Genomic DNA, 27,359 nt, shown 5'->3' on the forward strand with positions numbered 1-27,359 from the left:
TTAAGCAGTCCTCCTTCAAAGATTCTCAATTTGTGTCTCTAATCATTGCCTCGGGTTTGCCCTCTCTGCATATTCCAGTATATCCATCAGGCATTCTTCCTTTGAGGGTGTCCTTCCATTTCTAAAAGTAGAGAATCCTTGCCGCTGTAGTTACATACATAGGCCTCTTTAAGTGTGTGTGTTTGTGTGTGTGTGTGTGTGTGTGTGTGTTTGTAACTGGTCCTGAAAGCATCTGCCTCTCCCACTCTGGAGGGCACAGCTAAAGAATACTAGGCCATCTAGTCTCGGTTCTAAAACTTCCAAGGATGGCCAGTCCCACCTTCCCAGGTAATCTGTTTGTTCATGGTTCAGTCATAAGGCATCTTTAGCAACCTTGCGGTCGGGGGCTTTTTAGCAAGAAGGGAGAGGCACCAACGGCCACGCAGGGAGGAAGACATGGCCAACCAGGAGCAGACTACGGCTGCGCTGAGGCAGAAAACAGCACTTCCCTGGAGCCCCAGGGAGGTGAATTCCTCAGCAATATTTTGGGAGATGTACGTGGGTAGTGCTGTGGTGTAAACCAGTGAGTCTTGGGCATTCCGATTGGAAGGTCAGAGGTTAAAATCCCCGCAATGGGGTGAGCTCCTGTTGCTTGGTGCCAGCTCCTGCCCACCTAGCAGTTCGAAAGCACGTCAATGTGCAAGTAGATAAATAGATATCATTCCAGCGGGAAGGTAAACGGCGTTTCCATGCGCTGCTCTGGTTTCGCCGGAAGTGGCTTAGTCATGCTGGCCACATGACCCGGAAAAACTGTTTGCGGACAAACGTCAGCTCCTTCGGCCAGTAAAGCCAGAGTCGTTCACGACTGGACTTAACTGTCAGGGGTCCTTTACCTTTTTACAAGTAGTGTCAATTCCTCTCAGCAAGAGTAGTTTAACAATCAATCCCTCTTCCCAGGCAGGTTTATTAAAACCTCAGCTGTAGGGAGACCTTGGCTTAGGCATTGGGTGTTTATCCCTCCCAGTCCCCAGCCAGGGATCTGGGGAACATCAGAGTTATCCAGAATATGTGGGGATTGGGCTGGCTCTGGAGAACGTCTGTTCAAGCAGACAGTCCGCCCCCCATTTTGCCACCGTCGCAGGAGGAGAGCAATGACAACCTAACAGCGTATGACCAATGACTCCCCTCAAAACAACCCCTTTATTGGGGAACCCTGGGATCGGCACCGTGGGGGAGGGGTCACCGCTCCCCCCCCATTTAGGGAGGACAGACTAAAGGATTCCGCCCAAGGTCTGAAGCCGCCAAAGTTGTGACGTTTTGCTACGGGGAAGGCAAAATCTGCCAATGCATGAAAATTCCTTTCCAGCCCTTCCACAGCGACCATAATGTAGCAGCGCCTGCGTACCTGTGGAGAAGAGGTTAACCTGCAAAAGAAGGCTTAACTGAGGGGGGCAGGGTGGGAGAAGCTCTGGAGCCGACTGAGAACTCCCAGGCAAGTTCTGCCCACTGTTGGGTGGGCTGGTCAGTCCCTCCCCTTACCTGGCCAACTCTCCTGGCAACGCAGGAGATGTCCACAAGTACTAGTGTTATGAGAGATAAAAACTTTACTTTCTCCACTTTGCTCCACCCCCTTGTTCATTTTGCTGGCCTTTTTGGACAGTATCCTTCTTCAGGTGAGGCTGTAAAGACAAATATCTAGAGCCATATCTCTTGCAGAACTCAACACTATCCTGGTCTAATAACATTTAACATGATTTTCATGTTCCCAGTTCTGGTTCTGAATATCAGTTCTGGTTCAATGAATATCTCCGGAAGACGTAGAACTCTCCAGGCTGTTCTTGTAAACATTTATGTCATCAGAAGCAAATGTTTCCTTCCTGGCAAGCATTTCCTTTCCCCGTTAGGACCTCCATCCCTCTCATTTTGCCCCTCCTCCTTCCCATTTCTATAAAAGGGGGCATGGGATACTCCACAGACTTACCTGAGGGACACCAGAGCTCTTTCCTCCATGCCCCAATAAGAGTTGGTCAGCAACTCATTGAAAAACCAAGATGGTAAGTGGAATGCTTTGGAGACAGTTGGTACACATTTTTTTCTTTAATCTAGATTAGGTTTAAATGGTGGAAAGGGGGATTTGTGGTGTGGAGAGGGGGTGTGCAAAGGCATTCAGAATTATGCGGATTGAGTATCTCAGTTGCTGAGGCTTTCTCAGACTCCAGGCTTATCTGAAGTTTTATCCACCCTTACTTTTCCTCTGCTTTTTCCAGGCACAGTCTGTGCTTTATAGCAGGGGTAGGCAACCTAAGACTGGATGCGGCCCCATCGCCTTCTCAATCCGACCCGCGGACGGTCTGGGAATCAGTGTGTATTTACATGAGTAGAATGTTTCCTTTTATTTAAAATGCAACTCTAGGTTGTTTGAGGGGCATAGGAATTTCTTCATATTTTCTTCCAAAATATAGTCTGGCCCACCGCAAGTTTTGAGGGACGGTGGACCGGCCCACGGCTGAAAAAGGTTGCTGACCCCTGCTTCATAGCTTTAGAGCTCACATTTGGGGAGTAAATCCAAAGCCGGGATGACTTTTGTAATTCTGGAACTGTCCCTGGAAAATCAGAGCATTTGGAGGTTATGCCTTCTCTCTATCCAGAGCCCATTCAGACCAGAGCTCACAACATTATTTAGTTATCTTTAGCTGGAGTAGTGAAACTTTTTTTATATAAATTCCAGCGCATCCTTGCTGCTCAGGTTAATTACTTAGGACTCATTACAATGATCTCCAGTTGGAACTCTCACAGCAACAACCCCAGGGTACAAACCACATAGCCTGAGCTTCCCTCTGACTGTTTTCTTTCCTGCATTTGTCAGGAAATTGGCCGGGGGAATTGGCCAAAGGCATTTTCTTGGCCAACCTGAGCATCACCCTGTGCTTTAATGTAAATAATCATTTATCTCTGATCGCTCCTCTCTTTGCTGTGGCTCAGAACCCAAAACTGATGGACTTTGAGAACAGATATATAAACAAAATCGATGTTTCTGAGGTATTGAATGCTATGGGATTTGTGGGGGAGGGCAGTTTACTTTATAAAAAATCCCAATAAGTATAAAGTAACCCAACTCAGCTACTGAAGTGTATAAACTTAATGTAGAGGGAATTTTTCAAAGGCCTTGGGTTGAATCCAGTGCGAATCATACCCAGAGTAGATCCATTGAAATTGATGGACAAGACTAACTAAAAGGGTAAAGGGACCCCTGACCATTAGGTCCAGTCGTGAGCGACTCTGGGGTTGCGGTGCTCATCTCGCTTTATTGGCCGAGGGAGCCGGCGTACAGCTTCCGGGTCATGTGGCCAGCATGACTAAGCCGCTTCTGGCGAACCAGAGCAGCGCACAGAAATGCCATTTACCTTCCCGTCAGAGCGGTACCTATTTATCTTCTTGCACTTTGACGTGCTTTCGAACTGCTAGGTTGGCAGGAGCAGGGACCGAGCAACGGGAGCTCACCCCGTCGCGGGGATTCGAACCGCCAACCCTTTGATCGGCAAGCCCTAGACTAACTTAGGCACATTAATTTCATTGGCTCTGCTCTGACTAAAATTTAGTCACATACAATGCATTTTTAACAGCAAGAGAGAGGCTATAAATATGATAACACCATCTTGAATGATTTGTGAATGTGTGTGTCTCTTTTGCAGAAAATCCTCTTGAGCCTGACTGCCTTGTCTTTGACACTTGCCTTGTGTCAGGGATCCTGCATGTTTAGGGAGCCCAAAGCAGAAATTAAAGATGGTAAGTTAATAACAGCAGCAGCAACAACAGCAGCAGCAACAACAACAAATGATGTTGTCAAGCAGCCTATTCATTTAGCCAAATCAGTATTTAATGTTTGGGAAATGTGTTTCTGACTAGAGATTTTTTAGCATACACCTACCAAATCTGCTCTTGCAGAACTAGAACACAGACCAAAATGCGGCTACTTTCAAAATCTACACTTCTCCGGATGTTGTGATGCTGCTCAGAATCTAAAATGACCTGACGCTGCTCCCGTCTCATCTTCTCATTGATGAGTCCCTGCTTAAGCGCTTACTTTTATTATGTATTTTGTGTTTTTTAGATTGCATTTTTAGGTTGTGAACTGCCCTGAGGATGGTATATAAATAGTAACAATAATAATAACTGATAGAAATTGAAACGGCCAGATTCCCCATCCACAGGGCACCCCATTCACTCCCACCCTGTTTTAAGCTTGGAACCACCGTCTGCAGACGCAAGCAGGAGACTGCATGGCTGCAGTATAAGCAAGACAGACGTCCAGGGTCACTACCTTTCTAGTCAGCAACCAGGACATGCAAGAATAAAGGTGGCAAAGCTTCCCACTGCTCTTCTCCATGTCAGGAATCGCTTTACCTATTACATTTTCACGTATCAGGCTGCTGTCAGAAGCACAGGAGGAGCTGGACAAGTGGACAAGTTGCAGCCACTGTGCTTCTCTTCCACAGTCTCTGCATTGTGCATTGTGCTGAGCAGCAGCTTCTGATTTCACGAGCTGTTTGGGAGCTGATGTTAAATGTATAGGATTTCTCTCCCTAGGTCAGCCAGTGCTGCCCACTGAGTGTACTGATCCCATTGATGGGAGCAAGCATCCATTACACACCAAGTGGAATACACCGAATTGCATGGAATGCACATGTAGTGAAAAGGGAATGCTGTGCTGTTCCAGGTAGGCCAAATACCCAGAATGACACTGGGTCTATTAATCTCTTTCAAATTATTTTGCCCCGTTCTCTCTGGAAGACCTTCTGCTCAATTAAAATTCATGGACGGAATTAGCTGAAGATGGGTGTCCCAATTAATATTTACATCTGAAGATATGTTGCATAAAATTGAGCATGTCCAGAGTGCCTTTCCAATCATCCGATGACCAGGCGTTCGCTGCGTTGAAGCTTGGATTTTGGGAGACCACCTAGGAGTTGGTGCTGGGGAGAGGGACCCCGATGCACCCGATGGAAGAGGACCCCTCCTCTTTCCTGCACCTCCCTGTCTCCTTCTGTCTCCCTCCTGGCTGGCCTCTTGGTTTTGCACCAACATTTTGCTACACCCTTTTTTCTGCATGGGTGCTGCCCTCAACCACTGCAAACATAGTGGGGGGTGGGGAAGAATCATCGTACAGCAACATGCAATGGCATATTTTGCAAGGCATTCAGCTTGGATTCCCCAGGAGAATTTGGCCTCAGGGCAAATGTTTTCCAAGGGCTTGGTTTTCCCTGGATGGAGCAAACATCTTGCAAAACTGCTCTTCTGCCAGGCAGTTCCAATCATTCTTGGCATGTCTTAAGCGAGCAGGAGAAAGGAGCGCTCCTCTACAAGATCTCCATAAGCTCAGGGAAGCCTTAGTTTACACATTCTTCTTCTTCTTTTTAGGCATTTTGATCTTGTCGAACGTCAGGGATGTAAAGCACTGTTCAATCCAAACAAATGTGAATATGTTTTCTATAAACTGGATGATTTCTCCAAACCCTGTCCCTGAGCTTTACAAATCCCACCCAAATTCCTTTCATGTAAAAGAATCTGAATAAATCAGTCATAAATAAATCAGTCATAAATCAATCAATCAATCAATCAATCAATCAATAAATGAAATAAATCATTTCAGTGTGTATCTGTTGTCTTTGCTTGATATCACTACTTGCAAAATTTGGTACATAGCATAATGAAAGTGATAGGCATGCCTATCTCAGCTATCAGCAGCTATTTAGATACTAATGGATTATTAACTATTGCTTAATTTGAAATAAGTTGTTTATTTTAAAGTTATTGTGACTTTTTTCCCTATTGGATCCGATACAAGTCACTCACCAATCACAATTCTGACTTGGCTGAACCCCCTGACAGACAGGAGTGGCCAGGCTGGCTCATTTGACAGAAGTTGCTTGGAAAAGGAACATTGTGCTTCATAACCTTCTGCCTAGGAGGGTTAGAGACTCGCCACTCGCCTTTTAACATTTATTTTTATTATATTTGTATACGGCCCTCCACCCAAAGATCTCAGGGCGGTTGAGAGCATAAAAATACAAAATACCTACTAAAAACAGGAGGAGAAAAAGAAAAGAAAAAGGAAAGTACCTCTCCCACCTACTGGACCTCTGGGGAAGGAGGCACATGAAGATGATTGTAGGGTCCGGGTAGTGTCAGGCTTTGGGGGATCCGATCCCTCCCACGGTGGCAGCCAAGAGGCAGAGAAAGGATGAAAGTTCTTACCAAGCCAGTTATTCAATAATTCACAAAGCGTGACAAAGGAATGCAGTCTTCCCTAAATAAAGGCATTGCTCCGAGTAAAGTCCCCTCCCCTCCAGGTCTCCCCTATTCTACGTCACTCCTGCATCGGCTGATTTGAGCTGTCTGCCTCTGAGCTCTCTGTTCTGCTACCCTTGATGCCCACCTGGCCCCGGAAGGGGGGCTGGCCAGGAATCCTTTCCAAGGACACAGAGTCTGTCAGCTGTCTCTCCCCTGGTGCTGCTGCTTCTTCGGCTCTTCCTCTCCCAATATTTCCCAGCTTCTCCCCTCTGCAGCCTCTCGGTTATGCCCTTCTGCAAACCACTGTTCTAAATCTATACTGCCCTCCTGTTCTCAGGATGGTTCAGGAGAAGGGGGGGTCCCCACCATTCCTCCTTAGTCTAGCCCCTGACCGGTAGGAGAGAGTCAATCCTTGGTATCGTGATCCTGAGCCCTTTAAGACTGGCAGGCAGCAACACAAGCAACAGGCAATTCCTGCACTCTTCTCCATCCAAACAAACACTTTTTTTAAAAAAAGGAAAGTAGCCGCCTGTCACTCCCGCATGTGGCTGGCAGGCAGCAAAACTGAACAATTAGAGCAGCGAGCATGACATATACACCCCTTTCCAAAAACTCCTGTATGGCTAGAGCAGCTGCCTGGCCAGGATGTGGCAAACCAGCCCTGGCACCCCTCCCTGCTTTTCAAAAGCCCCTGCCTACAAGAGAATGTCTCCTGCCCCTTTTTGTTAAGCAGCAAAGCAAAGAGAAGGAAAATGGTCTCCCACTTTTTCAAAAGGCAGCCCAAGCAGGGGAAGTGAAATGGCCTCAACACTTCTCCCACCCTTTGGGATGACGCAGAAGGATGCCCAGGCTTCCAACAGAGTTGCCACTGCTGCAAACCCTAGGAAGGAAAAACAAAGAAGCTGTGATCCTACTTCTGCCAATGGTAAGACATGCTCCTCTCCCCGGAGAAATTCAATGAAATTCCACTTTCTCTGCCCATAAATAAGCTGGAGGAGTTTTAAAGACTGTTGCTCAAAGCTCTGTTTCAAATATTCCTGAAGAGGCTTCTGTTGCCATTCTTCAAAATGAACACAAACTAAAGTCTGAAGCAAATATTTTCTTCTCGTTAACTTTTTTATTTTTTTTTGACACATTAGTACACCAGAACTGCAACATGAAGGAGGCATCTCCTCAGCTTAATCTCTGGCCCCATATCTGCATACATTTGGGAGGCAGATTCCCTGGAGTCACTTGCAAGGAACAGCCCTTGGAGAAGCAGCTGTGTCTTAGCCGGAAGGATTTGTGCATCGAAAAGCCAGGATGGTAAGCAGAATAATAATAATAATAATAATAATAACAACAACAATAACAATAACAATAACAATAACAACAATAATAATATGCCACCCATCTGGATTGTCCCAGCCACTCTGAGTGCCTTATAACAAATTATGGTTTATGTGTTAGTGTATCCAACAGTTTCTTACAACTGGATCTTGTAAAATGCTGGAAAAGTTGCAGAGGAAAGGCAGATTTACACAGATCAGCAGCGAAAGGATAAGGTGCTTGAACGTTTCTCTGTCCTCTTTGACCTTTGGACCATCTACTGTGCCCTGCATTCATCGTGTGCCTGCAGACCTTTCATGGTTTCCTGATGGTTTCTTTGGAAATTTGCAGAGGATTGGTTTGGATTTTTTTTAAATAAAAACTAGATTTTAGAAGTAGGCTTCTGAAAACCTTTACAAATCAAGTTAACTAGCATAACATTTCTGAGTGCAGAATTCATTTTTTCTTGGGAGGGGAGTCACAAACACACCCAACACAGATTCTGGGTATTTTGGGGTGGTAATTATGTGCCATTTTTTAAAAAATGCTCAGTCTCTCAGGATTAGCCTCAACACAAGTTTGCAGAGGCCCAGTTTGGGGGCCGGAGTAGGGGCAGTTCAGAGACCTGGAGTGGCAGCAGTGACTGCCCAGAGGACTCCCAAGGAGAGGGGAGAAGAGGCGGCTGAGGGAACCCTCCACAAGGGAGGGGTGAGGGGCTGCCGGCTCTGCAGGAAAGAGGTGACATAACTGGGCTCCTGAGCCCCACAGTAGTCCACAGAAAGACTGTAGTTGGTCAAGGGAGCCCTGGACCCAAAAAGGCTGAAAACCTCTGCTCTAGCCAATTATCCCAAACTGTCTTTGACGCTGAAAAAAAGGCACAACCACAGTATAGCTCAACTCTTGTTTCTTGGGTAGCTCATTGACAGTGCCAGAATGAGGGTGGTCTAGGCAGTTCCCCCATCCAGGTATTAATAATAAAACCTATATTTCTACGGGTACCTACTCAAAGTTAAACCCTGGGTTATTTTGTCGCCGCAACTATGAGATAATGCACTTGAGAGCATGCGCTGAATGGAAGGCGGGAGGAGGAAGGGTGCCAAATGAATCTTTGCGGCGCCAAATTTTGTCCTCGCTCTGGGCGCCATATTCCTAAAGTCTGCCTCTGCCATTGAGTGCGATGCCTTTTTGTGCATCTCAACGGAGCTGAAGTTCCTCCTCCAGATGTCACTGGACTGCAACTCCCATCAGTTTCCCTGATTACAAAGGCAGATAAAGAAGCCGGTTTTGTTTCTGACACAGTTCATTAAAATGGCAATCAGCTTAATCTTATGGCTTAATTTAAAAACACAGCTAAATGAGCAAGCAAATGATCTCAAGATCTTGATAGACCCAGAATTGTTATAGTCATCTGCTGATTTTCCTTCTCTTTTGCCTCTTTCAGAAAGTCATCCTACCACTGATTGTTTTGCCCCATGGGTTTTGCTTCCTTGGCCCCTTCAAAGCAGAGATAAAAAATAGCAACATTGTCAAGCAGCCTATTAATATGAGCAAAGGATGATTTGAGTACTGTGTCCAGTTCTGGGCACCACAGTTCAAGAAGGACACTGACAAACTGGAACGTGCCCAGAGGAGGGCAACCAAAATGGTCAAAGGCCTGGAAACGATGCCTTATGAGGAACGGCTAAGGGAGCTGGGCATGTTTAGCCTGGAGAAGAGGAGGTTAAGGGGTGATATGATAGTCATGTTCGAATATATAAAAGGATGTCACATAGAGGAGGGAGAAAGGTTGTTTTCTGCTGCTCCAGAGAAGCAGACACGGAGCAATGGTTCCAAACTACAAGAAAGAAGATTCCACCTAAACATTAGGAGGAACTTCCTGACAGTAAGAGCTGTTTGACAGTGGAATTTGCTGCCAAGGAGTGTGGTGGAGTCTCCTTCTTTGGAGGTCTTTAAGCAGAGGCTTGACAACCATATGTCAGGAGTGCTCTGATGGTGTTTCCTGCTTGGCAGGGGGTTGGACTCGATGGCCCTTGTGGTCTCTTCCAACTCTATGATTCTACACACACACACACACACACACACACACACACACACACACACACGTAAAGGACCCCTGGACAATTAAGTCCAGTCAAAGGCGACTATCTCGCTATATAATTTTGTTTTCCTACATTTTGTTATTTTCCAATTCCACAAAACTAGTGATTCCTGCTCACCCAACATTGATGCTTATCACCCAATTATCCAATTTCATCCTCTTTAGCATGTTTCTTAATATGTTCTGCTATTTTCTTACACTTTAATCCCCACTATGGTCTTCTCGTATGGGAAAAAACTTATTAAATAGACTACAGTCTATTTAAGGCTGTCTTTAGCATAAGCTCCACAGGGGTGCAAAGATCCGCCCAGCACCCCCAAATTTACTTTAGCTCCCAAATTAACTTTTATTATGCCTGTGTCACTATTATCATTTGATAAATAGCGCTCACACCTGCGCAGCTCCAAAAGTTTTTGTTTTAAACCAGCTTTTCTAAAGAAGACAAAGAACACTTGTAAAGTGTAAAGACTCCAGGATGCGCTTACGGTCGTAGGGAGGTGTCTGGAAGATGAGACGGGCGGGCATTGTGCGCATGCGTGGGAGAGCCGTCTCGGGCAGCCTTTCATTGTGGGAGCAACCGTCTTTCTAGAAGAGCTGGGAGGGCCCTTGTGAGCACACATATACGAGTTCTTCTTGGGAAGGTTCCGGAGCCTGCGCACACTCCCGTCGCTAGATAGGCGCGTTCTCTTTCTGTCTCTCCCTCTTTCCTGTCACTCCCCCTCCTCCCGGCTTTGGTGAGCGGCAGGCATGCTGCGCAAGATCAGTCATGTCAAAAGTGTCGCTGACCCCGCTGCCGCAGTGCAGCTCAATACAATATGCTTAGGTGGCTTCATCGGTGGGCGCCTGGTGCCCCCCAGAATTTGGCGCCCGGTGCTCTGCACCCTTGCCCCCCCCCCCGGTAAAGACGGCCCTGGGTATGGCCATTCCCTTTAAGCCAGGCATGGCCAAACTTGGCCCTCCAGATGTCCCAGGACTACAACCCCCACCATCCTTAGCTAACAGGACCAGTGGTCAGGGATGGTGGGAACTGTAGTCCCAAAACATACCTGCTTTAAGCAGTCCTCCTTCAAAGATTCTCAATTTGTGTCTCTAATCATTGCCTCGGGTTTGCCCTCTCTGCATATTCCAGGATTTCCATCAGCCATTCTTCCTTTGAGGGTGTCCTTCCATTTCTAAATGTAGAGAATCCTTGCCGCTGTAGTTACATACATAGGCCTCTTTAAGTGTGTGTGTTTGTGTGTGTGTGTGTGTGTGTGTGTGTTTGTAACTGGTCCTGAAAGCATCTGCCTCTCCCACTCTGGAGGGCACAGCTAAAGAATCCCAGGCCATCTAGTCTCGGTTCTAAAACTTCCAAGGATGGCCAGTCCCACCTTCCCAGGTAATCTGTTTGTTCATGGTTCAGTCATAAGGCATCTTTAGCAACCTTGCGGTCGGGGGCTTTTTAGCAAGAAGGGAGAGGCACCAACGGCCACGCAGGGAGGAAGACATGGCCAACCAGGAGCAGACTACGGCTGCGCCGAGGCAGAAAACACCACTTCCCTGGAGCCCCAGGGAGGTGAATTCCTCAGCAATATTTTGGGAGATGTACGTGGGTAGCGCTGTGGTGTAAACCAGTGAGTCTTGGGCATTCCGATTGGAAGGTCAGAGGTTAAAATCCCCGCAATGGGGTGAGCTCCTGTTGCTTGGTGCCAGCTCCTGCCCACCTAGCAGTTCGAAAGCACGTCAATGTGCAAGTAGATAAATAGGTATCGCTCCAGCAGGAAGGTAAATGGCGTTTCCATGCGCTGCTCTGGTTTCGCCGGAAGTGGCTTAGTCATGCTGGCCACATGACCCGGAAAAACTGTTTGCGGACAAACGTCAGCTCCTTCGGCCAGTAAAGCCAGAGTCGTTCACGACTGGACTTAACTGTCAGGGGTCCTTTACCTTTTTACAAGTAGTGTCAATTCCTCTCAGCGAGAGTAGTTTAACAATCAATCCCTCTTCCCAGGCAGGTTTATTAAAACCTCAGCTGTAGGGAGACCTTGGCTTAGGCATTGGGTGTTTATCCCTCCCAGTCCCCAGCCAGGGATCTGGGGAACATCAGAGTTATCCAGAATATGTGGGGATTGGGCTGGCTCTGGAGAACGTCTGTTCAAGCAGACAGTCCGCCCCCCAGTCCGCCCCCCATGGACTCACCATCTGGCCCAGGGTGGGGCCTGAAGCCTCACAAGGACTGCTGCGCTCTGCTGCCCAGGAGGATTCTCCTGAGTGAGTGTCTGAGGGCCCTGCTCCTTCCTGCCACTCACCATCTGGCCCAGGGCGGGGCCTGAGAGGCCTCACAAGGACTGCTCCTGCCACTTACTATCTGGCCCAGGGTGGGGCCTCACAAGGACGATTGATGCCACTGATGCTGCTACTGCCCAGGAGGACCCGAAGGGGTGCAGAGTTCTTTTTAACATGTTTTAATATGTTTTAAAATTTCCCTTTCCCTTTAGATTTTTCATATATGGGGTGGGATGGATGTGTGGGTGGGTTTGGGAATTTGTTAGATTTTGATGAATTTGTAATTTTTGTAGTTTTATTTGTATTGTTTTATTGTTTTTCTGGGTTGTTTTTGTTTTTATTGTTTTAGGCTGCGAAAGAATAAAATTAATTGCCATCAATGGAGGCTACTATGAGGCTTGGGATTACTACCGTGGAGGGGCGAGGGAGGTATGGCGGTGGGGGCAGATGTAATAGGCGAAGGGGATCGAGATATGGATATGCTCGTACCCCTTCCAATCTGCGCCCCATCCCGAGAGACGAGGGTAGGGTGAGTAAGGATTACTCACCTCCGTCACTGGTGCTGTGCAATGCCAGGTCTATAGGCAACAAAACCGCCACCCTGTGAGATTTCTTTACCTCGCAGGGGGTCGACCTGGCTTGTGTGACGGAGACCTGGGTGCGCGAAGGGGCAACAGTTACCTTACGAGAGATGGCGCCCCCGGGTTTCTCCGTCCTCCACCAGTCGCGGACTGTGGGCCGGGGGGGAGGGGTGGCATTATTAATCCGGGAAGATTGTCCTTTCAGGGCTCTACCATCGCCATCGATCCCCGGCATTGAATGTGTTGGCCTAGTGTGGGGCTCTGAGGTGAGCTTGGCTGTCTGGCTGGTGTACCGGCCACCTAGCGCACCAGCAGCCACCCTGTCAGGCCTACTGGAGGCGGTGGCCGGCTGGGCCTTGGAGTTCCCTAACCTATTGGTATTGGGGGACTTCAACATCCATGCTGATGCCACTCCCTCCTCACAGGCTCTGGACCTGGTGTCTTCCATGGCGACACTAGGGTTCTCCCAGTTTGTCTCGGGTCCCACACATCAAGCAGGCCACACGCTGGATTTGATCTTTGGCGTAGGTATAGATGTGATCATGTCTCCTTCAATGAAGGTGCCATGGTCTGATCACTACGCTCTGAAAGCCAGGATTGACTTTCCACCCCCACCCTGCTTAGGTGGCGAGCCGATTTGGGCTCACCCGCAGAGGCTGATGGACCCTGATAGATTCTGCCAAGCCTTGCGGGACCTTGCTCCCCCTGGCGACTCATTGACTGAGCTTGTTGAGGGCTGGAATATCCAGCTCCTGGCAGCCATCGATGAGATCGCACCTAAGCGCCCTCTGTGACCCCGCAGAAACCGGGTTCCCTGGTTTACCGAAGAGCTCCGGAAAATGAAGCGGGACCTCAGACGGCTAGAGCAAGTATGGCGGGGTGCCCGTGACGGAGCCTCAAGAACATCTTATAGGGCTTTTATGAAAACCTATGAGATGGCGGTGAAGGCTGCTAAGATGTCTTACTTCTCGGCCTCCATTGCATCCGCTAGCTCTCGCCCGGCACAATTATTTAGTATAATCAGGTCTTTAACGCCCCTTGAGGGACAGCCAAATTTAAATAACAATTTGGCACATAGCTGTGAGGCATTTGCGAGCTTTTTTGTGGAGAAGGTCTTGTTGCTTCGCCATGACCTCCCTGCCAATTTGGATACAATAAAGGAACTGGAGGCCCCTCGATTGTCCTCGGGTCCAGTATTGGACCACTTCGACCGGATATCCCCAGCCGATGTGGACAGACTCCTCCGAGCTGGAAAGCCCACCACCTGTCCTCTCGACCCGTGCCCGTCTTGGCTGATTAGAGCGTGTCCAGACGAGGTGCAGGCCCTCCTGGGGGATATCATCAATTTGTCCCTTGGCACAGGGACATTCCCTGCGGAACTGAAGGAGGCAGTGGTGCGCCCGCCCTTAAAGAAAACATCATTAGATCCTTTAGATCTATCCAATTACCGCCCGGTTTCGAATCTTCCGTTCCTGGGTAAGGTGATTGAGAGAGCGGTTGCCAAACAGCTTGGTAGGTTTCTGGATGAAACATCGGCTCTGGATCCATTGCAGTCCGGCTTCCATGCGGGTCATGGGACCGAGACGGCTCTGGTTGCCCTAACAGATGATCTTCGTAGACAGCTGGATCGAGGCGGGTCGGGGCTGCTGATTCTTCTAGATCAGTCAGCAGCTTTCGACATGGTCGATCACAAACTCCTGGACCACCGCCTTGCCGACGTGGGGATCCAGGGCACAGTCCTTCAATGGCTGCGCTCGTTTCTCTCTGGTCAGGGACAGAGGGTGGCGCTTGGGGGGAAATTGTCATCGCGCCACTCCTTGGTGTGTGGAGTACCTCAGGGTGCGATACTCTCCCCGATGCTTTTCAACATTTTTATGCGCCCCCTCGTCCAGCTTGTCCGGAGTTTTGGGCTGGGTTGCCATCAGTATGCTGATGACACCCAACTCTATCTGTTGATGGATGGCCATCCTGACTCGGCCCCAGACACACTGACCAGATGTTTGGAAGCTGTGGCTGGATGGTTACGTGGGAGCCGGTTGAAGTTAAATCCTTCGAAGACAGAGGTCCTGTGGCTGGGACGGGATGATATGGGATTGGGGGGGCAACTCCCATCTCTTGCGGGGGTGCAATTAGTGCCAGCACCGTCCGTTAAGAGTTTGGGTGTAATCTTGGGTGTAATCTCTCTTTCCATGGAGGCGCAGATTGCAGCTATAACAAAGGCAGCATTTTTTCATCTCCGCCAAGCTAAGCAGTTGGCTCCTTACCTCTCTTGCCCTGACCCAGCCACTGTGATCCATGCGACGGTCACCTCCAGACTGGATTATTGTAACTCGCTCTATGTGGGGCTGCCCTTGAGACTGACCCAGAAACTCCAGCGGGTGCAGAATGCTGCAGCGAGACTCCTTACGGGGTCTTCGCTGCGAGACCACATTCACCCGGTGCTATACCAGCTGCACTGGCTCCCGGTGGAGTACAGGATCAGGTTTAAGGTGCTGGCTTAAACCTTTAAAGCCCTATACGGCCTAGGACCCTCGTACCTACGGGACCGCCTCTCCTGGTATGCCCCACAGAGAAACTTACGGTCTTCAAATAAAAACATCTTGAAGGTCCCAGGCCACAGAGAAGTTAGGCTGGCCTCAACTAGAGCCAGGGCTTTTTCGGCTGTGGCTCCGATCTGGTGGAATGCTCTGTCACTAGAGACTAGGGCCCTGCGGGACTTGACATCTTTCCGCAGGGCCTGCAAGACAGAGCTGTTCCACCAGGCCTTTGGCTTGATTTGAATCAATTTTATAATGAATGATTTTAGAGTGTTGTTTGTGCTGTACTTTTGTACTGTTTTATTGTTGTTAGCCGCCCTGAGCCCGGCTTCGGCTGGGGAGGGCGGGATATAAATAAAATTTATTATTATTATTATTATTTTGCCACCGTCGCAGGAGGAGAGCAATGACAACCTAACAGCGTATGACCAATGACTCCCCTCAAAACAACCCCTTTAATGGGGAACCCTGGGATCGGCACCGTGGGGGAGGGGTCACCGCTCCCCCCCCCCCATTTAGGGAAGACAGACTAAAGGATTCCGCCCAAGGTCTGAAACCGCCAAAGTTGTGACGTTTTGCTATGGGGAAGGCAAAATCTGCCAATGCAGGAAAATTCCTTTCCAGCCCTTCAACAGCGACCATAATGTAGCAGCGCCTGCGTACCTGTGGAGAAGAGGTTAACCTGCAAAAGAAGGCTTAACTGAGGGAGGGCAGGGTGGGAGAAGCTCTGGAGCCGACTGAGAACTCCCAGGCAAGTTCTGCCCACTGTTGGGTGGGCTGGTCAGTCCCTCCCCTTACCTGGCCAACTCTCCTGGCAACGCAGGAGATGTCCACAAGTACTAGTGTTATGAGAGATAAAAACTTTACTTTCTCCACTTTGCTCTACCCCCTTGTTCATTTTGCTGGCCTTTTTAGACAGTATCCTTCTTCAGGTGAGGCTGTAAAGACAAATATCTAGAGCCATATCTCTTGCAGAACTCAACACTATCCTGGTCTAATAACATTTAACATGATTTTCATGTTCCCAGTTCTGGTTCTGAATATCAGTTCTGGTTCAATGAATATCTCCGGAAGACGTAGAACTCTCCAGGCTGTTCTTGGAAACATTTATGTCATCAGAAGCAAATGTTTCCTTCCTGGCAAGCATTTCCTTCCCCCGTTAGGACCTCCATCCCTCTCATTTTGCCCCTCCTCCTTCCCATTTCTATAAAAGGGGGCATGGGATACTCCACAGACTTACCTGAGGGACACCAGAGCTCTTTCCTCCATGCCCCAATAAGAGTTGGCCAGCAACTCATTGAAAAACCAAGATGGTAAGTGGAATGCTTTGGAGACAGTTGGTACACATTTTTTTCTTTAATCTAGATTAGGTTTAAATGGTGGAAAGGGGGATTTGTGGTGTGGAGAGGGGGTGTGCAAAGGCATTCAGAATTATGAGGATTGTGTATCTCAGTTGCTGAGGCTTTCTCAGACTCCAGGCTTATCTGAAGTTTTATCCACCCTTACTTTTCCTCTGCTTTTTCCAGGCACAGTCTGTGCTTTATAGCAGGGGTAGGCAACCTAAGACTGGATGCGGCCCCATCGCCTTCTCAATCCGACCCGCGGGCGGTCTGGGAATCAGTGTGTATTTACATGAGTAGAATGTTTCCTTTTATTTAAAATGCAACTCTAGGTTGTTTGAGGGGCATAGGAATTTCTTCATATTTTCTTCCAAAATATAGTCTGGCCCGCTGCAAGTTTTGAGGGACGGTGGACCGGCCCACGGCTGAAAAAGGTTGCTGACCCCTGCTTTATAGCTTTAGAGCTCACATTTGGGGAGTAAATCCAAAGCCGGGATGGCTTTTGTAATTCTGGAACTGTCCCTGGAAAATCAGAGCATTTGGAGGTTATGCCTTCTCTCTATCCAGACCCCCATTCAGACCAGAGCTCACAACATTATTTAGTTATCTTTAGCTGGGGTAGTGAAACTTTTTTTATATAAATTCCAGCGCAACCCTGCTGCTCAGGTTAATTACTTAGGACTCATTACAATGATCTCCAGTTGGAACTCTCACAGCAACAACCCCAGGGTACAAACCACATAGCCTGAGCTTCCCTCTGACTGTTTTCTTTCCTGCATTTGTCAGGAAATTGGCCGGGGGAATTGGCCAAAGGCATTTTCTTGGCCAACCTGAGCATCACCCTGTGCTTTAATGTAAATAATCATTTATCTCTGATCGCTCCTCTCTTTGCTGTGGCTCAGAACCCAAAACTGATGGACTTTGAGAACAGATATATAAACAAAATCGATGTTTCTGAGGTATTGAATGCTATGGGATTTGTGGGGGAGGGCAGTTTACTTTATAAAAAATCCCAATAAGTATAAAGTAACCCAACTCAGCTACTGAAGTGTATAAACTTAATGTAGAGGGAATTTTTCAAAGGCCTTGGGTTGAATCCAGTGCGAATCATACCCAGAGTAGATCCATTGAAATTGATGGACAAGACTAACTAAAAGGGTAAAGGGACCCCTGACCATTAGGTCCAGTCGTGAGCGACTCTGGGGTTGCGGTGCTCATCTCGCTTTATTGGCCGAGGGAGCCGGCGTACAGCTTCCGGGTCATGTGGCCAGCAGGACTAAGCCGCTTCTGGCGAACCAGAGCAGCGCACAGAATGCCATTTACCTTCCCGCCAGAGCGGTACCTATTTATCTTCTTGCACTTTGACGTGCTTTCGAACTGCTAGGTTGGCAGGAGCAGGGACCGAGCAACGGGAGCTCACCCCGTCGCGGGGATTCGAACCGCCAACCCTTTGATCGGCAAGCCCTAGGCTCTGTGCTTTAGACTAACTTAGGCACATTAATTTCATTGGCTCTGCTCTGACTAAAATTTAGTCACATACAATGCATTTTTTAACAGCAAGAGAGAGGCTATAAATATGATAACACCATCTTGAATGATTTGTGCATGTGTGTGTCTCTTTTGCAGAAAGTCCTCTTGAGCCTGACTGCCTTGTCTTTGACACTTGCCTTGTGTCAGGGATCCTGCATGTTTAGGGAGCCCAAAGCAGAAATTAAAGATGGTAAGTTAATAACAGCAGCAGCAACAACAGCAGCAGCAACAACAACAAATGATGTTGTCAAGCAGCTTATTCATTTAGCCAAATCAGTATTTAATGTTTGGGAAATGTGTTTCTGACTAGAGATTTTTTAGCATACACCTACCAAATCTGCTCTTGCAGAACCAGAACACAGACCAAAATGCGGCTACCTTTTAAATCTACACTTCTGGGGATGTTGTGATGCTGCTCAGAGTCTAAAATGACCTGACGCTGCTCCCGTCTCATATTCTCATTGATGAGTCCCTGCTTAAGCTCTTACTTTTATTATGTATTTTGTGTTTTGTAGGTTGTGAACTGCCCTGAGGATGGTATATAATGCCACTACCGAACTCAGGAGGAGGGGGGGTTGCGGGCTCGCGACCCCGCCCACACTCCCGCGGGACTGGCGTCAGCCTCGCCGGAAGCAGGGATTCCCTTTATTTGCATCACCCGCGGCGCCAGCCAATCGGCTGGCGACGGGGGCGGGCCTTCCAGAGGCCACTTAAGGTCGGGGCAGCCCTTGGCTCGCCCCTTTTCTCCCTCGCAGCGGACGCGTTTGGCTGGTGTCACGCCTCCTCCTCGCTTCGAGAAGCGCTCGGCTTAGCTTCGGGACGGCAGCACGCGGACCAGGAGCGGACGCGTTTTGATCACTCTGCTTCGCGCTGCTGCCTTCCTTGTCGGGTCTGCTAATCGCAAGCGGTAGTCTTCAGCCCTTCGTGCCGCCCCGCTTCGCCGGACTCACGAGCGCGAGCGGCTGCCGCGCTCAAGAACTACGTGCCTCAGAGCCGACGCTTCTCTGCCTCCTCTACGTCGCCCGCTTGCTTGCCGCGTCTCATCACGCGAACCTCACAGCGTTCCATAGAGGGCTCCCGGATCGTCTATAGTGAGCTCACTGAAGGTTTTAAAGTGGGAGCGGGGGGGAAAGGGGCAGCTCCGGGAGAGTGAGCGGGTTGCTGAACCGGAGGGCCAGTGCGTTCTGCTTTTTACGTTCTTTTGTCCGTTCACCCCATTCAGTCTTTCGTTTTTTACTTCGCACCCGTGGGGCTTGGCTTCAGACTATCTTAGGCCGGGAGGTTTAAGGTGCACCCTCAGTGGCAATTGAAACCCGGGAGGTACGCGTGAACATCCTCAGCGGCAGTTTTTAAAATCCAGCTTCCTGGTCGCCCAGACAACGACCTGCCTGGCCGCCATTTTGGGTGTACCACGTGGTTTCAGCGGCGGCCATTTTGAGTGGGGCAATTCTAGTCGGGAGGGCACAGAGTCCCTTAGTACCTTGCCTGAGGAGTTTTTTGTGGTTTTGTTGTAACTTTCTGCGGTTTTCACCTTGAAGTAATTTGCCTTTATTTCTTCATGAGCTGTTATTCTTTATTAGCCTGGGCAATTTAATTAGCGTCTTATTCCTTTAGCCTTTGTTCCTTCATTAACCTTTGCAGCAAATAGCTTCTTATTCCGTTTTGGCCTTTATTCTTAATTTGCTATTGCGGTTTATTTAGCGTTTTACTTCCTTGCTAATCGCCAGTGCCAGCTGGCGATTGTGGTAGCCCTCAGCTAGTCCCTGAGTTTACTGCTTTTTCTGCCACCAATTGGCTGCATCTTAATTTGGCCTTCTTTCAGCCAGCAATCGGCTGCATCTTAGATTTTTGCCCTCTTTCTTTATTACTTATTCATCAGTGACCACTCATTGTTAGCTTGTTTTTCCCAAGTAGGTGGGGTTTTCGTGGCAGTTTGACTTTATTCGGGGATAATTAAACAAGTAGCCAGACAACTAAGAAATATTGTGATTGATAATACTTTATCTTTATTTACTAAATAATAATAAAATAATAATAATTAATAATAAATAAATAAATAATAATAAAAATAAAAGATAAATAAATAAATAAATAATAATAATAATAAATCCTGCCCTGAGGATGGTATATAAATAGTAACAATAATAATAACTGATAGAAATTGAAACGGCCAGATTCCCCATCCGCAGGGCAACCCATTCACTCCCACCCTGTTTAAAGCTTGGAACCACCGTCTGCAGACGCAAGCAGGAGACTGCAGGGCCGCAGTATAAGCAAGACAGACGTCCAGGGTCACTACCTTTCTGGTCAGCAACCAGGACATGCAAGAATAAAGGTGGCAAAGATTCCCACTGCACTTCTCCATGTCAGGAAACACTTTACCTACTACATTTCCACATATCAGGCTGCGGTCAGAAGCACAGAAGGAGTTGGACAAGTGGACAAGTTGCAGCCACTGGGCTTCTCTTGCACAGTCTCTGCATTGTGCATTGTGCTGAGCAGCAGCTTCTGATTTCACGAGCTGTTTGGGAGCTGATGTTAAATGTATAGGATTTCTCTCCCTAGGTCAGCCAGTGCTGCCCACTGAGTGTACTGATCCAATTGATGGGAGCAAGCATCCAAGACTCGTCAAGTGGAATTCACCGAATTGCATGCAATGCGTATGTAGTGAAAAGGGAATGCTGTGCTGTTCCAGGTAAGCCAAATACTCAGAATGGCACTGGGTCTATTAATCTCTTTCAAATTATTTTGCCCCGTTCTCTCTGGAAGACCTTCTGCTCAATTAAAATTCATGGACGGAATTAGCTGAAGATGGGTGTCCCAATTAATATTTACATCTGAAGATATGTTGCATAAAATTGAGCATGTCCAGAGTGCCTTTCCAATCATCCGATGACCAGGCGTTCGCTGCGTTGAAGCTTGGACTTTGGGAGACCACCTAGGAGTTGGTGCTGGGGAGAGGGACCCCGATGCACCCGATGGAAGAGGACCCCTCCTCTTTCCTGCACCTCCCTGTCTCCTTCTGTCTCCCTCCTGGCTGGCCTCTTGGTTTTGCACCAACATTTTGCTTCACCCTCTTTTGTGCATGGGTGCTGCCCTCAACCACTGCAAACATAGTGGGGGGTGGGGAAGAATCATTGTACAGCAACATGCAATGGCATATTGTGGAAGACATGTCAGGGAACTGACATCGGAGCGAGAGGTGGAGGCAAGGCTCCAAAGCGATGCAGGAGACGGGACCAGCAGGGGGGAAGGAATTCAGGGCAACACCAGTAGAGAAGGGAGGGAGATGGTTGATTCGGAGAGGGGTCTCCAAGACTCTTCACCCGAGACTAGTGGAGAGAGCACGGGCACGCCTCTGCCCACTCCTTCCTTGCACAGAAGAGTCCCGCGCAGGGAAAGTAGGCGGAGACTTGGCATCAGACAACTTCTATCCTGGAAGAGGTTCAAGAAATGCCCACTGACGGATTCTGCAAGCGACTCAACGGCCACGGAGTGAGGGCTGTCAGCCGAGGCATGGTTAGCCAGGCAACCTAGCCAAAAGTAACGGCAACTTACGCACAAGTAATCCCTTATAACCATTACAGCAATCCGTCAGTCCTCGACGTTACTTGTGCACAGGCAGGAGACCATGAGTCAGACTGGAGGTGCCAGCGCCGCGGAGCAAGCTGCGAGTGCAGAATCTGGTGGAGAGGAACCGGGACTTGGAACAGCGTGTAGCTCTGCTGACGGCGCGGCTGGATGAAAGGCGAGCTCAGGATGCACAGGTCAGACCCACCCCCATGGCAAGGAAAGTGCCTGGACTGGTACACAAGTTTGGGGGGAAGCCCCAGGACTATAACGCGTTCCGAACGGAAATAGAGTACGCTTTGGAACTGCAGCATGATGACTTTGCTGATGATGCAGAGAGGGTGGCATATATCGTGGGCATCTGCAGGATGGGGCGCGTGAATGGGTTAGACCCCTAATGGCCACACAGAATGCTGCCATGAGGGACCTTCGGAGGTTCTTTCAGGCTTTGGACGCGATGTATTCCAGCCAAGTGGAACAGAGTGTGACCCAGCGGGAACTGATGAGGTGCAAGCAGGGGGACCTCTCAGTTAGAGACTATTGGTCCCGTTTTGCGATGTTAATACACCGGCTGGAGTGGAACCTAGATTCCCCACCTATACAAATGCTGTTTGAGGAGGGGTTGTCCCCAGCCGTGAAGGATGAGCTCTCCCGCGCGCTCCGCCCGCAATCGATGGACGAATTGACCAAAGCTGTGCTTGCGATAGGCGTGAGACAGGAAGCGCGCGCTTTGGAGAAGCGGGAAGGGAGAGGAGAGCGTTGCCTTGACTACCGCATTCCTGAGATGCCAAGGCAGCCTTCCCGGTCCGTTGAGCCAATGGAAATCGATGGCGCGCACGCGAGGTTTCAAACGCCAGCGAAGGACGCAAGAGGGAGGGAAAGGATGGCAAAGGCACCAAGAAGTGTTTCCTCTGCCAACGGCCAGGACACTTTGCCAGGGCTTGTCCACAAAGAAAGGCTTGGCAAGGGATGGTGGGAGCCGCTGGTGGTGAGGAGGAGGGGGCAGAGGAGAAGGTGCAGGGAAACGCCAACGCTTGACTGCCCATCGGGGGGCACAGCAGCCAGGCCAGCAACTAATGGAAGTGCCCCAACCAGACCCCCCAAGGCGTCAATAGCCATAGAGGTGGTGCTAGAACTCCCAAATGGACACCCAGTCAAGGTGAAGGGACTGCTGGATTCAGGCAGCTCCTGCAATTTCTTCAGCAAGGACTTCGCACTAGAGCACCAACTCCACCTACTGACACTGGATTTTCCCCTCACCACGATAGATGGCAGGGAACTGCTGGGGGGGGAGGTGACGCATCAAACCCCACCAATGAGAATGAGGGTTTCCAGGCACACGGAAACCATTGCCTTTCACGTGGCCACACTGGCGGGACCCCCTATAATATTAGGCATGAGCTGGCTAGCACTACATGATCCAGTAGTGGCTTGGCATCAACGGACAGTCACCTTTGGGTCAGCTCACTGTTTGGAACACTGTCTAGGGGAGGAAAAGCCAAGGTTGAGGGTGGCCAGAGTGGCGGGAACGGCACTGGAGCCGAGAGGAGAGGTGCCGCCACAGTATGCTGACCTGCAGGAGGTCTTCAGTGAGAGGGAGGTGGACAGGCTGCCACCACATAGGCCCTTTGACTGCCAAATCAACTTACTCCCAGGGGCGCAGCTGCCAGTGGGTAAGCTGTATGCCATGTCGGATTGGGAGATGCAGGAGTTGAGGAACTTTATTGACAAGAACCTGAAAAGAGGTTTCATAAGAGAATCTAAGGCAGTGGGGGGCAGCCCTGTGTTCTTCGTGGACAAAAAAAACACGAATCAGCCCAGATTGGTCGTAGACTATAGGACGTTAAACCTTGTATCGGAACCCGTGACCTTCCCAATGCCCAGAATTGATGACATTTTAACCTGGGTAAGGAAGGAAAAGATCTTCACCAAGCTGGACCTCAGGGGAGCGTACAATTTGATAAGGATGAGGGAGGGGGACGAATGGAAAACCACCATGTTCACCCCCCTAGGGGCCTTTGAGTACTTGGTCATGCCATTTGGATTACAGTCAGGCTCCACCTGTTTTCAAGCCTTCATGCACCACGTGTTGGGTTCCCTGCTGTACATGAACTGCGTAGCATTTCTTGACGACGTCCTAATCTATTCGGACAATGAGAAACAGCATGTCCAGGATGTCAGGGAAGTGCTAAAGAGACTGCAGAAGCACCAGTTGTGGGTCAAGCTGGAGAAGTGCCAATTTCACTCCAGGGAAGTGGAATTTCTGGGGTACAAGTTGTCGAACAGGGGCCTAGCTATGGACCCCAGCAAGGTGCAGGCGGTGCTGGATTGGAAGACCCCCAAAACACGAAAGTACAAAGGTTCCTAGGGTTCAGCAACTTCTACCGGAAGTTCATCAAAAACTTTGCCCACTTGACCGCACCCATCACGGATTGTCTCAGTAGCAAGAGGAAGTTCGTCTGGACCGAAAGTGCCCAACAATCCTTTGAAAGACTAAAGAAGGCGTTCGCTTCGGAGAAGCAACTCCTGCACGTGGATCTGCAGAAGCCAATGAGGCTGGAGACAGACGCATCGGATCGGGCCATCGGGGCGGTGTTGTTGCAGCCGGGGGGGGGGCCAGCACGCCTGGAGACCGTGCGCCTTTTTCTCGTGGAAGCTGAGCAAGTCGGAACAAAACTACACGGTGTATGATCGCTAACTGCTTGCAATTTACGCAGCCTTTCGGCAGTGGAGACATCTGCTAATAGGAGCCCAGCACAAGATCCAGGTGTGCACGGACCACAAGAACTTGGAATACTGGAGAACGGCTCGAATTCTCAACCAGAGACAGATTCGATGGGCACAGGAGTTCTCAAAGTTCTTCTTTGAGATCCAGTACGTGCCAGGAGAAGAGAACGTGAGGGCAGATGTGCTGTCCAGGAAGCCGGAATACACAGAAGGAGAGGGACCGCCGGAAGTTAGATATGTGTTCCCAGAGGAACGATGGGTGTGGGGGGGAGCGTTGGTTGGGAAACGAGAACTAACCGAGCTGATTCGCCACGACGAATTCGCTCAAACCAGAATCAGGGAACTCAGGGAAGCGAGGGGAGACCAGGGAGGCTTTGAGGAAAGGGAAGGACTGCTGTACTACAAAGCGGCGATGTACGTACCAGGGGAGACCTTGAGGGAAAGGGTGCTCAAACAGCTTCATGACAACCCAACAGCGGGGCACTTTGGTCAACACAAAACCATGTTGCTGGTTACCAGGCAGTTCTGGTGGCCAAGGGTGAGGGAAGATGTACAAGAGTATGTACGTGGGTGTGACCGCTGTCAACGGGCTAAAGGGGAGAGGGCTGCCCCAGCAGGGTTGCTGGAACCCTTACCCACACCGGGAAGGCCCTGGGAGGTGGTATCTATCAATTTCATGACAGATTTGCCCAAGTCTAGAGGGAAGACAGCAGTCATGGTAGTAGTGGATCTGCTAACCAAAATGTGCCACTTCATAGCTTGCTCACATGCAGTAACGGCAGAGGAAACGGCCAGGTTGTTTGTTGACCACATCTTCAGGCTGCATGGAGCTTCTTCGAGGGTCATCTCGGATCGCGGGAAACAATTTACCTCGAGGTTCTGGAGGAGGCTCATGAACTTATTGCAGGTGGAGATGGGATTCTCAACGGCAAGACACCCGGAGACCAACAGGCAAGCAGAAAGAGCGAACAGTATTTTACAGCAATACCTACGCTGCTACGTCAACGAGAGACAGAACAATTGGGTAGAGAGACTAGCGCTGGCCGAATTTGCATACAATAACGCTGAGCATGTGTCCACGGGGATGAGCCCGTTCATGGCTAATTATGGGTGTCACCCCAGGGCCTTTCCCAGGAGGGGGGATGAAGGGTGGAGCGTGCCTGCGGCCGAACAGTTTGTGGAAGAAATGGAGGCCCTGCACCAGGAACTTAAGATGAACTTGGAAAGGGCCAAGGAAGTTTACAAGAGGCAAGCAGACATGCGTCGCCGGGAAGGGGAAACTATAAGGGTGGGGGACCGGGTGTGGTTGTCCACCCAAGGGCTACCCTTTAAGGGAGGGTGCAAGAAGCTACGGCCAAAACGGCTAGGACCCTTTCAGGTAACGCAGCAAGTGAACCCTGTGGCATTCAGGCTCAAGTTGCCAGACAGCATGAAAATCCACCCGGTGTTTCATAGGTCCCTACTCTCACTGTACAGGGGGGAACGGGAGTTCCGGGGGGAAGAGGGAGAAGGCATCACACACCCGCAAGTAGAGGAGAGGGAACACCACAACCAGGTGATGGAGATCCTAGATTTGCGGTGGCGGGGGCGGCAGGTGGAGTACCTGGTAGCTTGGGAAGGGGAGCCCGAGTCAGAAAACACGTGGGTTCCCGCGGGGGAGATAGATGATGGATATCTTGTGGAGGAGTTCCACGACAGGTATCCGGGTAAGCCCAAACCAATAGAGAGGTTCTGGGAGGAGCAATTTGGGACCACAGACGAGGAAGAGGATTTTGTGGGTTTTCCTGCTTCCGAAGAGGAAGGAGGAGAAACGTCAGAGGAGGAGGAATCGGACTGGGAAGCCCGTCCCGCGCAAAGAAATCGGAGCGGGTGGGAAGCAGGGTTTGAGTCCTCGGAGGATGACGGCATCTCCTTCCGGGGATTCCCTGCATCGTCGGTCGAAGAGAGAGACGAAGTTACGTCACAGGGTCGGGCCGGGGGTGGAGGGGGTCCTGGGAGGGAGGTGGATGTCAGGGAACTGACATCAGAGCGAGAGGTGGAGGCAAGGCTCCAAAGCGATGCAGGAGAGGGGACCAGCAGGGGGGAAGGAATTCAGGGCAACACCAGTAGAGAAGGGAGGGAGATATTTGATTCGGAGAGGGGTCTCCAAGACTCTTCACCCGAGACTAGTGGAGAGAGCACGGGCACGCCTCTGCCCACTCCTTCCTTGGGCAGAAGAGTCCCGCGCAGGGAGAGTAGGCGGAGACTTGGCGTCAGACAACGTCTATGCTGGAAGAGGTTCAAGAAACGCCCACTGACGGATTCTGCAAGCGACTGAACGGCCACGGAGTGAGGGCTGTCAGCCGAGGCATGGTTAGCCAGGCAACCTAGCCAAAAGTAACGGCAACTTACGCACAAGTAATCCCTTATAACCATTACACATGTGCATTCCATGTGCTTGGTTTTCCCTGGATGGAGCAAACATCTTGCAAAACTGCTTTTCTGCCAGGCAGTTCCAATCATTCTTGGCATGTCTTAAGCGAGCAGGAGAAAGGAGCGCTCCTCTACAAGATCTCCATAAGCTCAGGGAAGCCTTAGTTTACACATTGTTCTTCTTCTTTTTAGGCACTTTCGTCTTGTCGAACGTCAGGGATGTAAAGCACTGTTCAATCCAAAGAAATGTGAATATGAGTTCTATAAACTGGATGATCCCTCCAAACCCTGTCCCTGAGCTTTACAAATCCCACCCAAATTACTTTCATGTAAAAGAATCTGAATAAATCAGTCATAAATAAATCAGTCATCAATCAATCAATCAATCAATCAATCAATCAATAAATGAAATAAATCATTTCAGTGTGTATCTGTTGTCTTTGCTTGATATCACTACTTGCAAAATTTGGTACATAGCATAATGAAAGTGATAGGCATGCCTATCTCAGCTATCAGCAGCTATTTAGATACTAATGGATTATTAACTATTGCTTAATTTGAAATAAGTTGTTTATTTTAAAGTTATTGTGACTTTTTTCCCTATTGGATCCGATACAAGTCACTCACCAATCACAATTCTGACTTGGCTGAACCCCCTGACAGACAGGAGTGGCCAGGCTGGCTCATTTGACAGAAGTTGCTTGGAAAAGGAACATTGTGCTTC

General features: G+C 49.4%; 1 long non-coding RNA gene across 2 annotated transcripts; it reads left to right on the top strand.

Annotated features, from left to right (window-relative positions):
• The first annotated feature begins 1,900 nt into the window (after positions 1-1,900).
• On the top strand, positions 1,901-26,995 carry LOC310851242. Of its 2 annotated transcripts, none has more exons than XR_014567637.1 (4): positions 1,901-2,033; positions 3,672-3,765; positions 4,567-4,696; positions 26,828-26,995. It is a non-coding gene; the product is annotated as an uncharacterized lncRNA (long non-coding RNA). The 2 variants fall into 2 exon arrangements; XR_014567638.1 differs by lacking the exon at positions 26,828-26,995 and adding an exon at positions 5,398-5,565.
• The last annotated feature ends 364 nt before the right edge of the window (positions 26,996-27,359 follow it).

Source organism: Podarcis gaigeae, assembly GCF_964106915.1.
Source record: "Podarcis gaigeae genome assembly, chromosome: 8".
NCBI classification, from domain to species: domain Eukaryota; kingdom Metazoa; phylum Chordata; class Lepidosauria; order Squamata; family Lacertidae; genus Podarcis; species Podarcis gaigeae.